This window comes from Hordeum vulgare, chromosome 2H (assembly GCF_904849725.1).
Source record: "Hordeum vulgare subsp. vulgare chromosome 2H, MorexV3_pseudomolecules_assembly, whole genome shotgun sequence".
Taxonomy (NCBI): Eukaryota; Viridiplantae; Streptophyta; class Magnoliopsida; order Poales; family Poaceae; genus Hordeum; species Hordeum vulgare.
The window spans coordinates 268936986-268954893 of record NC_058519.1 but is presented as its reverse complement, the minus strand read 5'-3'; positions in this window follow the sequence as shown (position 1 = coordinate 268954893).

The following is a 17908-nucleotide window of genomic DNA, read 5'->3' as shown; positions in this document are numbered from 1 at the left end:
TAGTAAATGAAGGGGCGGGGAGGAGATGAAATTTGTACTCACCCACGAATGCAGGGGCGGAGCTCGTACAACGCACGGGCAGGTCTTCACACAGCAGACCTCACAACGACGAGACAACTATCACATGTAAATCCACCCGATCAACACAAATATTCCAATTATGTCATTTTACAGGAAAACAAGCTAAGTATATAATACTCATGAGCTAACCAAGGTTCTTATGCCATTTTGAGGTTATTATGGCATTTTGGAGCTAAATGGGCTAATTATGTCATTGTTGGGGAAATTAAAGCAAGGATAATATGAAAGAGGAGAAGAAAGAGGAGGAGGACGAGAAGAAGAAGAAATCAAAAAGGAGGAGGAGGAGGAGGGGGAGAAGGACTAGAAGGACCTTGGCCTTCTCCTCCTCCTCCTTCTCCTTCTTCTCTTCTTCTTCTTCTTCTTCTTCTTTCTTTTCATTTTGCCTATTTCTTCTCCTCTTCTCCTCTTGTTGGAGCTAAATTACCTAATTATGTCTTTTTGGAGCTAAATGGGTTAATTATCCCATTTTAGAGGAAAACAAGCTAAGTATATAATATTCATGAGCTAACCAAGGTTCTTATGCCATTTTGAGCTTATTATGGTATTTTGGAGCTAAATGGGCTAATTATGTCATTGTTGTGGAAATTAAAGCAAGCATAATATGAAATAGGAGAAGAAAGAGGAGGAGGAGGAGAAGAAGAAGAAATCAAGAAGAAGGAGGAGAAGGAGGAGGAGGAGAAAGACTAGAAGGTCCTTGGCCTTCTCCTTCTCCTCCTCCTCCTTCTCCTTCTTCTCTTCTCTTTCTTCTCTTCTTCTTCTTCTTCTTCTTCTTTCTTTTCATTTTTCCTATTTCTTCTGCTCTTCTCCTCTTGTTGGAGCTAAATTACCTAATTATGTCTTTTTGGAGCTAAATGGGCTAATTATCCCATTTTAGAGGAAAACAAGCTAAGTATATAATATTCATGAGCTAACCAAGGTTCTTCTTCTTATTATTATTTTATTTTTTCCTCTTATTCTTCTCTTCCTCTCCTATTTTTCTTCTTCTTCTTCTTTCCTCTCCTTCCCTTCCTTTTCCTTCTTCTTCTTTTCCTTCTTCTTCTTATTTTTTCTTCTCCTTTCTCCTTCTTCTTCTTCTTCTTCTTTCTCCTTCTTCTTCTTCTCCTTTCTCCTTCTTCTTCTTCTCCTTTCTCCTTCTTCTTCTTCTCCTTTTCTCCTTTATTAAACAGGAAACTAACCTAACTAAACTTAAACTAAAACTGAACCTAAACTAAACTAAAACTAAGCCAAAACCTCAGTAAAACATATAACTAATTAAACAAAAACTATTAAAAAGAAAGAAAACTAACCGGGGGGAGGGCCGCAGGGGGAGGAGGGCCGCAGGGGGAGGAGAGGCCGCAGGGGGAGGAGGGAAGCAGGGGAGGAGGGGCACGGTGAGGGGCGCGAGGAGGGCGGCGGCGGTGGGGTGGGGCGCTGGGGTGGGGGTGGCGTCGGCGGCGGCGGCGGTGGGGCAGGGAGGCTGGAGGAGGGCGCGGCGGCGGTGGTGGTGTCGGGGGTGAGAAAGAGGGGTGTCGGGGTGGAAGAGGGGGCGCAGGGCGGCGGTGGAGGAGGGTGCAGGGCGGCCGGGGAGGAGGAGGGGGCGCAGGGCGGCGGTGGAGGAGGGTGTAGGGCGGCCGGGGTGGAGGAGGGGTCGCAGGGCGGCGGTGGAGAGGGTGCAGGGCGGCCGGGGAGGAGGAGGGCGCAGGGCGGCCGGGGGAGGAGGGCGCAGGGCGGTCGGGGGAGGCCGGAGGAGGGCGCGGCGGCGGTGGTGGTGTCGGGGTGAGAGAGAGAGGGGAGTCGGGGTGTCCGTTAGGGGGAGAGAGAGGCGCGTGGAGGTGGGGCTAACGGCTGTTAGGGGGGCACCCTCTTTGCCGTCCGTCTCCCGACGGCAAAGAGCATGCAGGCAGACGGCAAAGAAAGTGGTCGTTAGGGGGGAGAGAGGGGCTGCGGGGTGGGCCACCCATGCTCTTTGCCGTCTGCCTGCATGCTCTTTGCCGTGAGCTGGCAGACGGCAAAGAGTTGGCTGATGGCAAATAGTACCTTTGGCATCAGCCTGCTCTTTGCCGTCTGGTTTCTGGTAGCTGATGGCAAAGAGGGTCTTTGCCATCAGCCAGCAGACGGCAAAGAAGCAGTAGATGGCAAATAACTGTTTTCCAGTAGTGCATGGATCTCTTCGATAGGTGGTAGATTTTTGACATCTTCAGATTTAATGCCTTTCTCTCGCATAGATTTCTTGGCTTCTTGCATATCTTCAGGACTGAGGAATAGAATACCTCTTTTCTTCGGAGTTGGATTAGGAGGTGGTTCGGGAATAGTCCAACCATTCTCATTGCACAAGATGTTATTCAGTAGAATCTCACCTTGTTCTACGGTTCGTTCCCTAAAACTACTACCGGCACAACTATCTAGGTGGTCTTTAGAAGCATCAATATGTCCATTATAGAAGATATCAAGTATTTCATTCTTCTCAAGAGGGTGATCACGCAAAGCATTCAGTAGCTGGATGAGCCTCCCCCAAGCTTGTGGGAGACTCTCTTCTTCAGCTTGAGAAAAGTCGTATATTTCCTGCAAGGCAGCTTGCTTCTTATGGGCAGGGAAATATTTTTCACAGAAGTAGTAGACCATATCCTGGGGGCTACACACACAACCAGGAGCAAGAGAAGTGAACCAGGTCTTAGCATCATCCTTTAGCAAGAAAGGAAACAGCTTGAGCATGTAGTAGTGGCGGATCTTTTCCTCACTAGTCAATAGGGTGGCTATATCGTGCAGTTTGGTAAGATGGGATACATCTGTTTCAGACTCATAACCGTGAAAAGGATCAGATTCGACAAGAGTGATTAACTCAGGGTCGACAGAGAATTCATAATCCTTATCGGTCACAAAGTGTGACAGCCCGATGCCGGCGTTCCAGAAGATTCCCCGTCTATTCCGTTTTCGTCGTGTGTCTATTTTCTTTTGTCGCATCATCATCGCATCATGCGCATCATCTGCATTGCATTGGCATCTCTGTGCCGCTAGTTTTCAAAAGTTGCATCCGTTGTTAGTGGCCGGTTCTCTTCGTTGTTCGTTCTGAGCCCGACCGCACACGCACGCGCCCGCGGCATCGTACGAATCTTGTTTTTAAAGGTGTGAGGAAAACTTTCTCTGATTGGGGTGAGATTTGACATGCCTGTCAAGTTTCATCGCAATCGGAGGTCGTCTGGTACCCGAACGGTGGACCGTAGTGGCACCGTATTCGGTCTACCGTCGGACGGTTGTCGGTGTTTTTATTATATGATGCCGGGTAGCTCGTTTTCCCTCTCGTCTCCGACTAGCCCCTCTGCACAGTGCATCGACCCTACACAACCCAGTCCGAAAACCTCCCGAAACCCAAACCCGACAGTCCTGACCATTGGATCCGGATCAACCTCGTTTTATCAGAAACCATCATCGGTTTGTCCATTGGCCACCCCTAACATATTTAATCCTGATCGTTCGATATAGACCGTAGGGTCTAAACACGTCCAACCATGTTATTTATATGCGGCAAACCCTAGACCTGATTTGTCCCATCCAACCCAATCCCCTCGCAGCCGCCACCCGACCAGCCTCCTCCTTCCTCACGGATCTCATCCTCCCCTACCAATGCGCTAGCCCCATCCTCCTTGTTTTGCACCGCATCCAACCAGGAGCTATCAGCTCCGAAGTCAACCTCCGGCCTCCCTAGACTGGTCCAGTGACCGGAGCCTTCCCGAGCCGCGGCCAAGCCCGTGTCACCCAGGCCAGTGCCCTGCCGCGTCGTTCTCCTCCTTCCTCTCTCTTTCTCTCATCTCCCCCTCTCTCAATTTTTTTCCCTTCTCTGTCAGGGGACGAGAAGAGATGAGCTGTAGGAGCCTTGCCATGGCAGACCACCTTCAACACCTTGGATCTGAAGCATCGACCTCAGTGGAGCCGTCGTCGCCCGACCCCGAGGCCTCCTGCGCGCCAGCTGCCATCGCTGGCCTCCCTCGCCCGCCGGAGCCGCGTGCCTTCGCGCATCAGGTGGCCCATGCTACTGCGCGTTGCGGTGGTCGGTGCCCCGACCTCGCCATGTCGCAACAGCAGCAACAACTTCAACATGGGGAGGGAGCTCCCCTTCCCGAGCTGCACCATCGCCAGGGCGGCCTTCATGGCCGAGTGGAGTTTAGCCGACCTCCACGCCGGCGAGCGCAGCGCAGGGCACGTCAGAGCACGGGCTGGTTTCTTGGGCGCCTCGATCCGGAGCTGCTGCCACAAGGAATGGGACCGGCGCCCCATCCCCGACCTCCGGCCTCGACCCATCCCCGGTTCCATCCACCAACCCCGTCCAATTTCAACTTCTCGCAATGGCCTCTAGCCTCTCTGCTTCCCCAAAGTGAGCGACCTTCTCTGCAACTGTAATTCAGAGATTTGGCTAGATCCGTTTTGCAGTAGATGTTATGAGCCGTCGCCGCTGATATCTGCCACTAGTAGTCTATTAGCGAGATGGTTAGCGCAGTAGTGCTACTTCCTAGAGATTCAGGGATCAAATCCCCATCGTTGCATAGTTTTCTTTTTAGGGATTGTGCCTCTCGAGGGCAACAACTTCTGTATGTTATTTTTTGTGTTGTTTAGTCTATTTTGCCACGGCTTCTTAATCAGTCCGGTGGTTGGGCTACTAGTGTCTATCTTAGGGATCTGGGGTTCATATCCTAGCAAGGCCCATATTAATTATCCTTGTATTTTTTGTGTGTTGTTGGTTGCGCTAGGGATTATAGATGGTTGATATTTATATGCTTATAGCTTTTTAACGGAGCCTCATATGCAAAACCCGTAGATATGTAGAATGTGTGGATTTCGCGTAGGTTAATAATTTCCAACTCCCATGCATAATTAGAACTGTTTAGTGTGCTGTTTGCATCGGTTTGCATGTCGACGTGTTGAAAACGGTTTAGGTCATAACTATTTGTCCGTAGCTCCGTTGGAGATGTTCTCTATGTGTAAATTGCTTGAAATGATGCGTAGAATCACATGAACCTATTTGTTTTGCTGTTTAACAACTAATTAAATGTGTTAGTTAAGATCTGGACAGAATTGTAAATTAACTTGTGAGGTCGTTTCGGAGGTGTTATATGTCATTTCCGACCTCATTTAAAATGCCTAGGTAGGTAGTTTAATTGCGCTTCACCTCTTGCCATGTTTAACCACATTTAATATTGCCGTGTATGTAATCGGGATAGAACTAAATAAATAAACGTGGAGTTTCGTCAATATGCAACTCGTTGCATATTGAACTTCACTTAATGTGTAGTGTTTGATTGTGTGAATTGTCATGTCGTGACTTGCATGTATTCAACTGCTCATGCATCATATGTGTTGTGCATCGTGTGACGAATTCCGTGTGTTGATTTGTGTTTCCGGTTTTCCCCGTCTCGATAGAGTTCCGCAAGCGTGTCGGATGTGAGGACCCGTTCGACTACGTTGGTTCGTCTGCTTCACGGAGGCATTCTTCTTCCAAGCGGGATCTCAGGCAAGATGATCATTTCCCCAGATACCATTACTATCATTGCCATGCTATTTTTATCGCTTCTATCGATTATGTCTCGTTGCCTAGCATATGTTAAATGTGAGCCTCTCAACAATGCCATGAAAACCTTCAACCTGTTCAACCTAGCAAACCACTGATTGGCTATGTTACCGCTTGCTTAACCCTGTGTTAGCGTTGCTAGTTGCAGGTGCAGTTGCTTCCATGTGAAGACATGGGTTCCTTGTTATATCACCATATTTAAATGCTATTTAATTTAATGCACCTATATACTTGGTAAAAGGTGGAAGGCTCGGCCTTTCTAGCCTGGTGTTTTGTTCCACCTTTGCCCCCTTAGTTTCGGCTACCCGTGTTATGTTCCATAATTGAGCGCTCCTAACACGATCGGGGTTGTTACGGGGACCCCCTTGATAATTCGTTTTAGATTAAAGCTGGTCTGGCAAGGCCCAACATTGGTACTACATTTGCCCAACATAATAACTTGATAATACTGAAATGCATAGGGAGTTAGCGCTACCCGAGGAGTAATTCTACATAATACAGGGAGGGCCAGTGCTGATGGTGCTGGTCCAAAGCAGAGCACCGTGCGGGGCCACCGTGAGGAAACTCGAGGTTTGGCACTCGTACGCTTCGCTTATCCGTAGTGTCCAGAGAACGAGATACGCGGCTCCTATCGGGACCGTCGACACGCCGGGCGGCCTTGCTAGATTAGTTTTACCTTTGACGAGATATCTTGTGCATCAGGATTCCGGTGATGCTTTGGGTAATTTCAGAGTTGAGGTTTTCCACTAGGGAATCTGACGAGATCGCGAGCTTCGTGATTGAGGATTTCTATGCGGCTTGTGGTAATTTGTGATGGACTAGTTAGAGCACCCTTGCAGGGTTAAATCTTTTCGGAAAGCCGTGCCCGCGGTTATGTGGCAACGTGGAAACTTTGTTTAACACTGGTTCTAGATAACTTGAACTAACTTAATTAAAAGATACCAACTGTGTGCGTAACCGTGACTGTCTCTTTCGTGAGCCCCTGCTCCAATTGAGGACACGATGGGGTTATGTCTGACGTAGGTAGGTGTTCAGGATCATTCTTTTGATCATCAGTAGTCACGTCTGCTATGCGTAGATCTTCCCCCTCTTATTTCTTGTACTCGTAAGTTAGCCACCAAATATATGCTTAGCCGCTGCTGCAACCTCACCACTTAACCATACCTCACCCATTAAGCTTTGCTAGTCTTGATACCTTTGGAAATGAGATTGCTGAGTCCCCTGTGGCTCACAGATTACTACAACACCAGTTGCAGGTACAGGAAAAGGTTACTTGACGCAAGCGCGTTGATCGTTTATTTGGAGTTGCTTCTTCTTCTTCTTCATCATCAATCTAGGATGGGTTCCAGGCCGGCAACCTGGGATAGCAAGGATGGACGTCGTTCTTCTTTTGTCATTTTTTTCGTCCGTAGTCGGACCCTGCTCTTACTCTTCATGATTATGTAATGTACTGATGTGACTCTGATGTAGCTTGTGGCGAGTGTAAGCCTATTCTATATATATCTCATCTTTTGAGTACATGTACTTGTAAAGATATCTATTCTTGCGACACGACGAGATGCGCTTCTATCCCTGACGAGGCCTTCGTGCCAAATTGAGGATAGGGTCGCATCTTGGGCGTGACAAGTTGGTATCAGAGCAGTACCGACCTAGGATCCCCCTTGATTGATCGAACTTGGCCGAGTCGAGTCTAGTGAAAAACTGCTTTGAGTCTAGTTATATATCGGAGAGTAGGATTCTTTTTTCTCTTCTATGCTCTGTTGAGGAATCTTGACGTAATAATTTAATTCTACTTCTCTTCTCACTCAAAAAAAATTTAGGATCACGCGGATATTCTTGGAATCTATATGATGTCGATGTGACGGAGATCTGTCTTGGTGCCTCCTATCTGCTTTGAGTTTCAGGGGAGTTGAGCTCCAGGGGATTCTTGAGCACATCGTTATCATTCAGATTTCTTAGTATCTCAGAATGAAGGATGTTCGTAATTGCTTCAATACTAGTAGTGGCGAGATAACCCCGATGTCCCGAGTACTGATGCAGATTGTTCGGGAGTACTGCCATACTTTGTATCATTGTGATCACGAGTGTCTGTTGTAGATGAAGGCCCGCGATTCTGGTTGTGTGTTGACGGATGTGATACAGGTGACGGGTTAGTATAGGAGTTGTGTGATATTACTCCTTGTATCCGTGTACCAGATTGCATGACCATATATTTCGGGAATTCATAGGTGGGAATTCAAGTAGTTACTTATAGGACATTCTTCCAACAAATGCATGATGTTAGGTTGGGGTTCGACATCTAGTGGATTCGTTTGTTCACGGTCGACTTATAGCGGTACACGTTGTGTCTTAAAGAGTCCTTGTAGCTTGCTACGACTCGGGGACGCTTCGTATGTTGGGTACACTGCCTTGCACTTGATGGCTACTGTAAAATCGAGCCCGTGCGATCCTGTCCACGAAAATATCGGACGAAATCTTTCTCATGAGTTTGTTCTGGCTAATTGCAAGCCGCACCCTTTGTTTTGTTGAATGTGGTAATTCAAGTTGATTCGATGACAAGTGGTGATTTCAGATCTTTCCTAAGAGGTGTTCTCATATTTTTATGTGAATGCTAATTCTTTTGATCAATCAGTTGTCTTATCAATTCTTGTCAACTAGAGTCGTCGCATAAATTCTTTTTCAACCGGTGTGCTTCTCTTCAAGTGTAGTCTATCCTCTCTAATTTTGCAAGATCGTTCTCTCATTTCATCCGGAGTTCATCTCATCTGTCCCAAGTCGTCTTTGTTTTTCCCCGCCCTCCCGCCCTTTTTCTTCGGTGATTGGATTTCATCCAAGCGCATTCATTTCATTGTGCTTCAGCTATCTTTTATTCCGTGTCCTATCCGGTGATTCATTGTGAAGATTCTCAGGAGATTCGTGTCATATTTGTTCATTCTTGTCATCCTTACCGGCGAATTTAATTCAGTTGTCCGTGTTCATTATATCATGATCATCCTTGTAATTCTTTCCTATGTTGGAGATTCTTATCAGTCTATCTTGTTTATTCAGTTATCTCTATTCTATCCGGAGCGTTGAAGTTATCTCGGAATTCTTGTTCTCAATTCTTTAATTATTTCGAGGTTCTCAACCTCATATAGTTTCATTTATACCGGTGCAATATCTCCCGTTCTAGCAATTGTTTTAACGGTGGTTTCTTCGAGTGGGCCCATAACCCACAGGTTTTTCCCAGGATCTTATGTAGTTCTTTAATTTTTCCGGAGATCTCTATATCTTTTCAACTATGACGTAAGTATGAATTTCATCAGTTATATCCCTTCTCCAAGATCTATTCGAATTAATTCTCATATCTGGCTCAACCTTTCATTCTTCTTTAGTCCGGAGTGTCTCAGTTATTCTTGGTGGTGTTCTTCTCGTCATTTTCCAATTTGAAGACAAAAGGGGTGTTTTTCTAAAATTTTGGTTCATTATCTAGGAGATTCATCATTTCAGCTGGGTGTCGTTATCTTATTTGTTCCAATCATGAGTAATCCCTTTCGTGCTATCCGGTGCTTCTCTGAGTTGTTTTTATTTCTCGTTCCTCCAAAGGCCATCATTTCAGAAGATTCTTCGTTCTCAATTTTCAGCTTTCGTCCTTAATTCTTCTCAATTGTTGTTTCTTCGTTCGTCTCTCGATTATTCCGGTGCATTATTCAAGTTTTTTGTTAGGTGGATCATGATCTCATCATTCCCTTGTATCTCCAGTCATTCGTGGTTGCCTCATTCATTTCAATTCTCACCGGTGTTTTTTTTGCAACAATTCTTCTAGTTTGTGCTCATATCTCTGCTCAATCATTTCTAGAGGAATAAGTTGTATGCTAAATCCGATGCTTGTCATCAATTAAACTTGATGAAGGATAAGCTTAACATAATTCTTATTCTTGCTCGTAGTATTTTGAATTCTTCTTCCGGAGTGGCTCATGATCTCAGTTCCTTTTTCTCAAGTGTTCTTATCTTTTCTTTTCTGGAGTTCCAAGTTCTTTTAAGTATCTCTTTGTAAAGCTTCATCTAAATCTTGGCAAGGTCATAATCTTATTCTTTTCTACCTTCATATCGTTGCGTCATTCGTTTTGATACGGAGGCTCGTCATCCTGGTTCTTCAAGGATGTGATTCATTCTCATGTGTTCTTCAAGATTCCTGTTGGAATACCTCAAGTATTCTTTCTCTTCCATTTTCAGTGCATTTGTTCTTCCTTTATCCTTTGAGGTGGTATTATAGCATTCTTATTAGTGTAGGAGTTTCGAAGAGATTTCCTTTCAAGAATGAGATAATTAAATCCACCGATTCTATGATCATGAGATATTTGCAACCCATGATTTCTTCATTGAGCTATCTTGCTTTGGATTTCACATAAAGATTTTCCTATGGATTATGCTATCATGGTGTTTGTCTTTAATCCAAGTTCTCAATGTATCCTCTTGGTGTAAGGAATTGTTCATATCTTGTTTCTCCCAATCTTTCCTTGTTTCTTTTAGTGGGTGGTTGTCACCTCATAAATGTGAGATGATTTTCATAAGCCCACTACTATCTTGTTTTTCATTGTTGGTTTTCCAACTACTACGTCAATTCTCTGTCCGGAGGCTCTTCAATTCTATTGTGATGATAGTTGTCATTCTTTCTTCATTCTCTTCCTCCGTATGAGCTAGTTCCTATTCTTTTGTTCCAGAGGCTTGTGATGTTTCCCTTTTGGGTCTAATATGTTGTTCTACCAATATCATGGTGTTCCCTTGTTCTATTTACCTGTTTGTTGTGAATATTGTCTATTTCTTCCATCTCATCAAATTTTTTTGTCCCATTTTCCTACCGAAGTGCTGCCGAAATTTTCCGTGAATTCTTGCTTGTTTCTCATATCTGTCCTCATCTCTTTGCAACCTTCAAGTATTGTTGGTTTCACTCGTTTGTCAAAGAAGCGACTAAGTTTTTACCTCTTATTCTTTCTCATCCTCTCCCCCTTTCATTCTTGGATCTCGGGGCGAGATCCTCTTGTAGTGTAGGAGAGTTGTGACAGCCCGATGCCGGTGTTCCAGAAGATTCCCCGTCTATTCCCTTTTCGTCGTGTGTCTATTTTCTTTTGTCGCATCATCATCGCATCATGCGCATCATCTGCATTGCATCGGCATCTCTGTGCCGCCAGTTTCCAAAAGTTGCATCCGTTGTTAGTTGTCGGTTCTCTTCGTTATTCGTTCTGAGCCCGACCGCACACGCACGCGTCCGCAGCATCGTACGAATCTTGTTTTTACAGGTGTGAGGAAAACTTTCTCTGATTGGGGTGATATTTGACGTGCGGTGGTATCTTTATTTAGGTAGGCCGCCTGTCAAGTTTCGTCGCAATCGGAGTCCGTCTGGTACCCGAACGGTCGACCGTAGCGGCACCGTATTCGGTCTACCGTCGGACGGTTGTCGGTGTTTTTATAATATGATGCCGGGTAGCTCGTTTTCCCTCTCGTCTACGCCTAGCCCCTCTGCACAGTGCACCGACCCTACGCGCAGCCCTGTCCGAAAACCACCTGAAACCCAAACCCGACGGTCATGACCATTGGATCCGGATCAACCCCGTTTTACCGGAAACGGTCATAGGTTTGTCCATTGGCCTCCCCTAACATATTTAATCCCGATCGTCCGATATAGATCGTAGGGTCTAGACACGTCCAACCCAATCCCCTCGCAGCCGCCACCCGACCAGCCTCGTCCTTCCTCGGGGTCTCATCCTTCCCAACCAATGCGCTAGCCCCCTCCTCCTTGTTTTGCACCGCATCCAACCAGGAGCTATCTGCTCCGAAGTCAACCTCCGGCCTCCCTAGACTGGTCGAGTGACCGGAGCCTTCCCGAGCCACGGCCAAGCCCGTGTCACCCAGGCCAGTGCCTTGCCGCGTCGTTCTCCTCCTTCCTCTCTCTTTCTCTCATTTCTCCCTCTCTCATTTTTTTCCCTTCTCTGTCAGGGAACGAGAAGAGATCAGCTGTAGGAGCCTTGCCATGGCAGACCACCTTCAACGCCTTGGATCTGAAGCATCGACCCCAGCGGAGCCGTCGTCGCCTGACCCCGAGGCCTCCTGCGTGCCAGCTGCCGTCGCTGGCCTCCCTCGCCCGCCGGAGCCGCGTGCCTCCGCGCATAAGGTGGCCCATGCTGCTGCGCGTCGCCGTGGTCGGTGCCCCGACCTCGCCTTGTCACAACAGCAACAGCAACTTCAACGTGGGGAGGGAGCTCCCCTTCCCGAGCTGCACCTTCGCCAGGGAGGCCTCCATGGCTGAGTGGAGTTCAGCCGACCTCCACGCCGGCGAGCGCAGCGCAGGGTGCGTCAGAGCAGGGGCTGGTTTCTTGGGCGCCTCGATCCGGAGCTGCTGCCACAAGGAATGGGACCGGCGCCCCATCCCCGACCTCCAGCCTCGACCCATGCCCGGATCCATCCACCAACCCCGTCCAATTTCAGCTTCTCCTCGCAATGGCCTCTGGCCTCTCTGCTTCCCCAAAGTGAGCGAGCTTCTGTGCAACTGTAATTCGGAGATTTGGCTAGATCCGTTTTGCAGTAGATGTTATGAGCCGTCGCCGCTGATATCTGCCACTAGTAGTCTATTAGCGAGATGGTTAGCGCGGTAGTGCTACTTCCTAGAGATTCAGGGATCAAATCCCCATCGTTGCATAGTTTTCTTTTTAGGGATTGTGCCTCTCGAGGGCAACAAGTTCTGTATGTTATTTTTTGTGTTGTTTAGTCTATTTTGCCACAGCTTGTTAATCAGTCCAGTGGTTGGGCTACTAGTGTCTATCTTAGGGATCTGGGGTTCAAATCCTAGCAAGGCCCATATTATTTATCCTTGTCTTTTTTTGTGTTGTTGGTTGCGCTAGGGATTATAGATGGTTGATATTAATATGCTTATAGCTTTTTAACGGCGCCTCATATGCAAAACCTGTAGATATGTAGAATGTGTGGATTTCGCGTAGGTTAATAATTTCCAACTCCCATGCATAATTAGAATTGTGTGCTGTTTGCATCGGTTTGCATGTCGACGTGTTGAAAACGGTTTAGGTCGTAACTATTTGTCCGTAGCTCCGTTGGAGATGTTCTCTATGTGTAAATTGCTTGAAATGATGCGTAGAATCACGTGAACCTATTTGTTTTGCTGTTTAACAACTAATTAAATGTGTTAGTTAAGATCTGGACAGAATTGTAAATTAACTTGTGAGGTCGTTTCGGAGGTGTTATATGTCATTTCCGACCTCATTTAAAATGCCTAGGTAGGTAGTTTAATTGCGCTTCACCTCTTGCCATGTTTAACCACATTTAATATTGCCGTGTATGTAATCGGGATAGAACTAAATAAATAAACGTGGAGTTTCGTCAATATGCAACTCGTTGCATATTGAACTTCACTTAATGTGTAGTGTTTGATTGTGTGAATTGTCATGTCGTGACTTGCATGTATTCAACTGCTCATGCATCATATGTGTTGTGCATCGTGTGACGAATTCCGTGTGTTGATTTGTGTTTCCGGTTTTCCCCGTCTCGATAGAGTTCCGCAAGCGTGTCGGATGTGAGGACCCGTTCGACTACGTTGGTTCGTCTGCTTCACGGAGGCATTCTTCTTCCAAGCGGGATCTCAGGCAAGATGATCATTTCCCCAGATACCATTACTATCATTGCCATGCTATTTTTATCGCTTCTATCGATTATGTCTCGTTGCCTAGCATATGTTAAATGTGAGCCTCTCAACAATGCCATGAAAACCTTCAACCTGTTCAACCTAGCAAACCACTGATTGGCTATGTTACCGCTTGCTTAACCCTGTGTTAGCGTTGCTAGTTGCAGGTGCAGTTGCTTCCATGTGAAGACATGGGTTCCTTGTTATATCACCATATTTAAATGCTATTTAATTTAATGCACCTATATACTTGGTAAAAGGTGGAAGGCTCGGCCTTTCTAGCCTGGTGTTTTGTTCCACCTTTGCCCCCTTAGTTTCGGCTACCCGTGTTATGTTCCATAATTGAGCGCTCCTAACACGATCGGGGTTGTTACGGGGACCCCCTTGATAATTCGTTTTAGATTAAAGCTGGTCTGGCAAGGCCCAACATTGGTACTACATTTGCCCAACATAATAACTTGATAATACTGAAATGCATAGGGAGTTAGCGCTACCCGAGGAGTAATTCTACATAATACAGGGAGGGCCAGTGCTGATGGTGCTGGTCCAAAGCAGAGCACCGTGCGGGGCCACCGTGAGGAAACTCGAGGTTTGGCACTCGTACGCTTCGCTTATCCGTAGTGTCCAGAGAACGAGATACGCGGCTCCTATCGGGACCGTCGACACGCCGGGCGGCCTTGCTAGATTAGTTTTACCTTTGACGAGATATCTTGTGCATCAGGATTCCGGTGATGCTTTGGGTAATTTCAGAGTTGAGGTTTTCCACTAGGGAATCTGACGAGATCGCGAGCTTCGTGATTGAGGATTTCTATGCGGCTTGTGGTAATTTGTGATGGACTAGTTAGAGCACCCTTGCAGGGTTAAATCTTTTCGGAAAGCCGTGCCCGCGGTTATGTGGCAACGTGGAAACTTTGTTTAACACTGGTTCTAGATAACTTGAACTAACTTAATTAAAAGATACCAACTGTGTGCGTAACCGTGACTGTCTCTTTCGTGAGCCCCTGCTCCAATTGAGGACACGATGGGGTTATGTCTGACGTAGGTGGGTGTTCAGGATCATTCTTTTGATCATCAGTAGTCACGTCTGCTATGCGTAGATCTTCCCCCTCTTATTTCTTGTACTCGTAAGTTAGCCACCAAATATATGCTTAGCCGCAGCTGCAACCTCACCACTTAACCATACCTCACCCATTAAGCTTTGCTAGTCTTGATACCTTTGGAAATGAGATTGTTGAGTCCCCTGTGGCTCACAGATTACTACAACACCAGTTGCAGGTACAGGAAAAGGTTACTTGACGCGAGCGCATTGATTGTTTATTTGGAGTTGCTTCTTCTTCTTCATCATTGATCTAGGATGGGTTGCAGGCCGGAAGCCTGGGATAGCAAGGATGGACGTCGTTCTTCTTTTGTCGTTTGTTTTCGTCCGTAGTCGGACCCTGCTCTTACTCTTGATGATTATGTAATGTACTGGTGTGACTCTGATGTAGCTTGTGGCGAGTTTAAGCCAATTCTATATATATATCTCATCTTTTCAGTACATGTACTTGTAACGATATCTATTCTTGCGACACGACGAGATGCGCTTCTATCCCTGACGAGGCCTTCGTGCCAAATTGAGGATAGGGTCGCATCTTGGGCGTGACACAAAGATATGCGAAGTAGCAAACTTCGGGTCGTATTTCATCCTAGCGTTCAGAGATTTTTCTTTCCACTTGCGCAATAGTCTCTCAACATCATAGCTATCCTTACACGCAAGAAAGTCCCCAACTATCTTTCCCTCCATAACATAGCGCGTATCAGGCATAACAGGCAATTCAAGCATAGTAGCAGGTTCTACTTCAATAGTATCAACAGTTCCAGAAGTATCATCACGTCTAGCAGCAACTGTAGCAATATGTGCATCAAGGAATGCACCTAGTGGCAAAAGTATCAGGCATAGCGTCATCAGGCATAGTATCAAGCATAGCATCATTAGACATAGTGTCAAGCATAGCATCATCAGGCATAGTATCAAGCATAGCATCATCAGGATTCCTCATAGTGATCAGCAGACGTCAATCCCAAGTGACTCAGAGAATATAGTTGTGCTTCCCCGGCAACGGCGCCAGAAAAATGTCTTGATGACCCTCAAGTATAGGGGATCGCAACAGTTTTCGAGGGTAGAGTATTCGACCCAAATTTGTTGATTCACCGAAGGGGAAGCGAAAGAATATTCTCAAGTATTAGCAGCTGAGTTGTTCAGATTCAACCACACCTGAAAGATTAGTGTCTGCAAGCAAAGTAGTATAATAGCAACGGTGTTAGAAACAGAACTGTTAACGACAGACTATTCCTAACTGTTGTATCAATGGCGCCAGTAGGTTGCACGTGGGCGAGTAACTATTCTTCCCCGACAACAGTGTCGGAAAAGATCTTGCAGCAAGTAAAAGTGAAGTAGCAAGGAACATCAGTAGCAGCAGAGTAACAACAGTAGCAACAATAGTAGCAAAGTGGCCCAATCCCTTTTGTAGCAAGGGACAAGCCTGGACAAAGTAACATAGCAACGACCAGTAGTAAAAGACTCGTAGGTAGTGGATCGGTGATGGATGAGTGTGACGGATGTGATTCATCATGTAACATCTATAACACGGAGAGATAATTAACTAGCTCTCGTTCGTCAATCTAATGTAGGCATGTATTCCATATGTAGTCATACGTGCTAAGGGAAAAGCACTTGCATGACATCTATTGTCCATCCCTCCCGTGGCAACGGGGTCCTAATGGAAACTATGGGATATTAAGGTTCTCCTTTTAATAAAGAACCGAACGAACGCATTACCACGTGGTGAATACATGAACTCCTCATACTATGGTCATTTGCGAGAGTGGTTCCGGCTATTGTCACTCCGGGGTTGCCGGGTCATAACACATAGTAGGTGACTACAACTTGCAAGATAGGATCTAAAACACACATATATTGGCGACAACATAATAGGTTCAGATCTGAAATCATGGCACTCGGGCCCTAGTGACAAGCATTAAGCATGGCCAAGTAGTAGCAACATCAATCTAGAACATAGTGGATACTAGGGATCAATCCCCGTCAAAACTAACTCGATTACATTATAGATCTCATCCAACTCATCACCGTCCAGCAAGCCTACGATGAGATTACTCACGGACGATGAAGAGCATCATGGAATTGTCGATGGAGGAAGGTTGATGATGACAATGGCGACGATTTCCCCTCTCCGGAGCCCGAAACGGACTCCAGATCTGTCCTCCAAATGAACAATAGTAGGTTACGGCGCCTTTGTATCGTAAAACGCGATGAAACCTTCTCTCTGATTTTTTTTCGGGCGAGACGGAAGATATAGAGCTGAGTTTGGGGGCGGTGGTGCCATGTGGGCCCCACAAGCCCTCACGGCGCGGCCTGTGGGCTTGTGGCCCACTGGCACGCCCCCTCCGGTGGATCTTTGCTCAGGTATTTTTCTTTTATGCCAGAAAAAATATCTGTAAATTTTCAGGACATTCCGAGAACTTTTATTTCTGCACAAAAACAACACCATGGCAATTGTGCTAAAAACAGCGTTAGTTCGGGTTAGTTCCATTCAAATCATGCAAATTAGAGTCCAAAACAAGGGCAAAAGAGTTCGGAAAAGTAGATACGACGGAGACGTATCAATCACCATGACTCTTTCAAGGGCAAAAATTAAAGGTACAAGATAGGCCCTTCGCAGAGGGAAGCAGAGGTTGTCATGCGCTTTTGAGGTTTGGATGTGCGTCCTCTTAGTGTGGAGGAACGTCACTTTATATTGCCTCCCGTGATAAAGAACTTTATTATGCAGTCTATCGCTTTTATGTCTTCCTCATCACACGTTCGTATTTAGCTTATTTTCCACATACTAATAGATCATACATATTAAGGGAGCAGTTTCTATTGCTTGCACCGATGACAACTTACTTGAGGGATCTTATTCAATCCATAGGTAGGTATGGTGGACTCTCATGGCAAAACTAGGGTTGAAGGTTTATGGATACACAAGTAGTATCTCTACTTCGTGCGGGAGTGTTGGCAGATATGGGGTGGAAGCAATCATCACATGCTAAGGGATCTCTAGTCATATAATCATTGTTCGGAACCAAGCAAGCATAATTCATTATGTTATCTTCCTTGTCCAACATCTACTTCTAGGCATGTAATAATTTAATGAGTGCTCACAATCATAGATGGTGTCCAAGATGATATATTTATATGTGAACCTCTCCTTCTTTATCACTTCCTATTAATTGCAACAATGACCAAGGTCTATGTTTGTCCACCCTCAACAAGTTTCAATCATCATTCTTTTTATATGTGAAGCCATCACTTCCCATAAGATCATTACATGATCTTTCATGCTTTTGTTCTATTATCATTCTTTTGATCATGGCATGAAGAAAGGCCCTTAACTAAGACACTCTTTATTGTATGGCTCATGAGCTCGAATACATCGGGGGTGACACAAAGCAAAACTCAAGCCTAAAACACTAAGAACTTTATTCTACTAGAGAAATATAAAACCAAAAAGGAACAAACTAGGAAAAGGTAAAGGCAAAAGATGTGATGGTGATATGATACCGGGGCAACTCCCCCA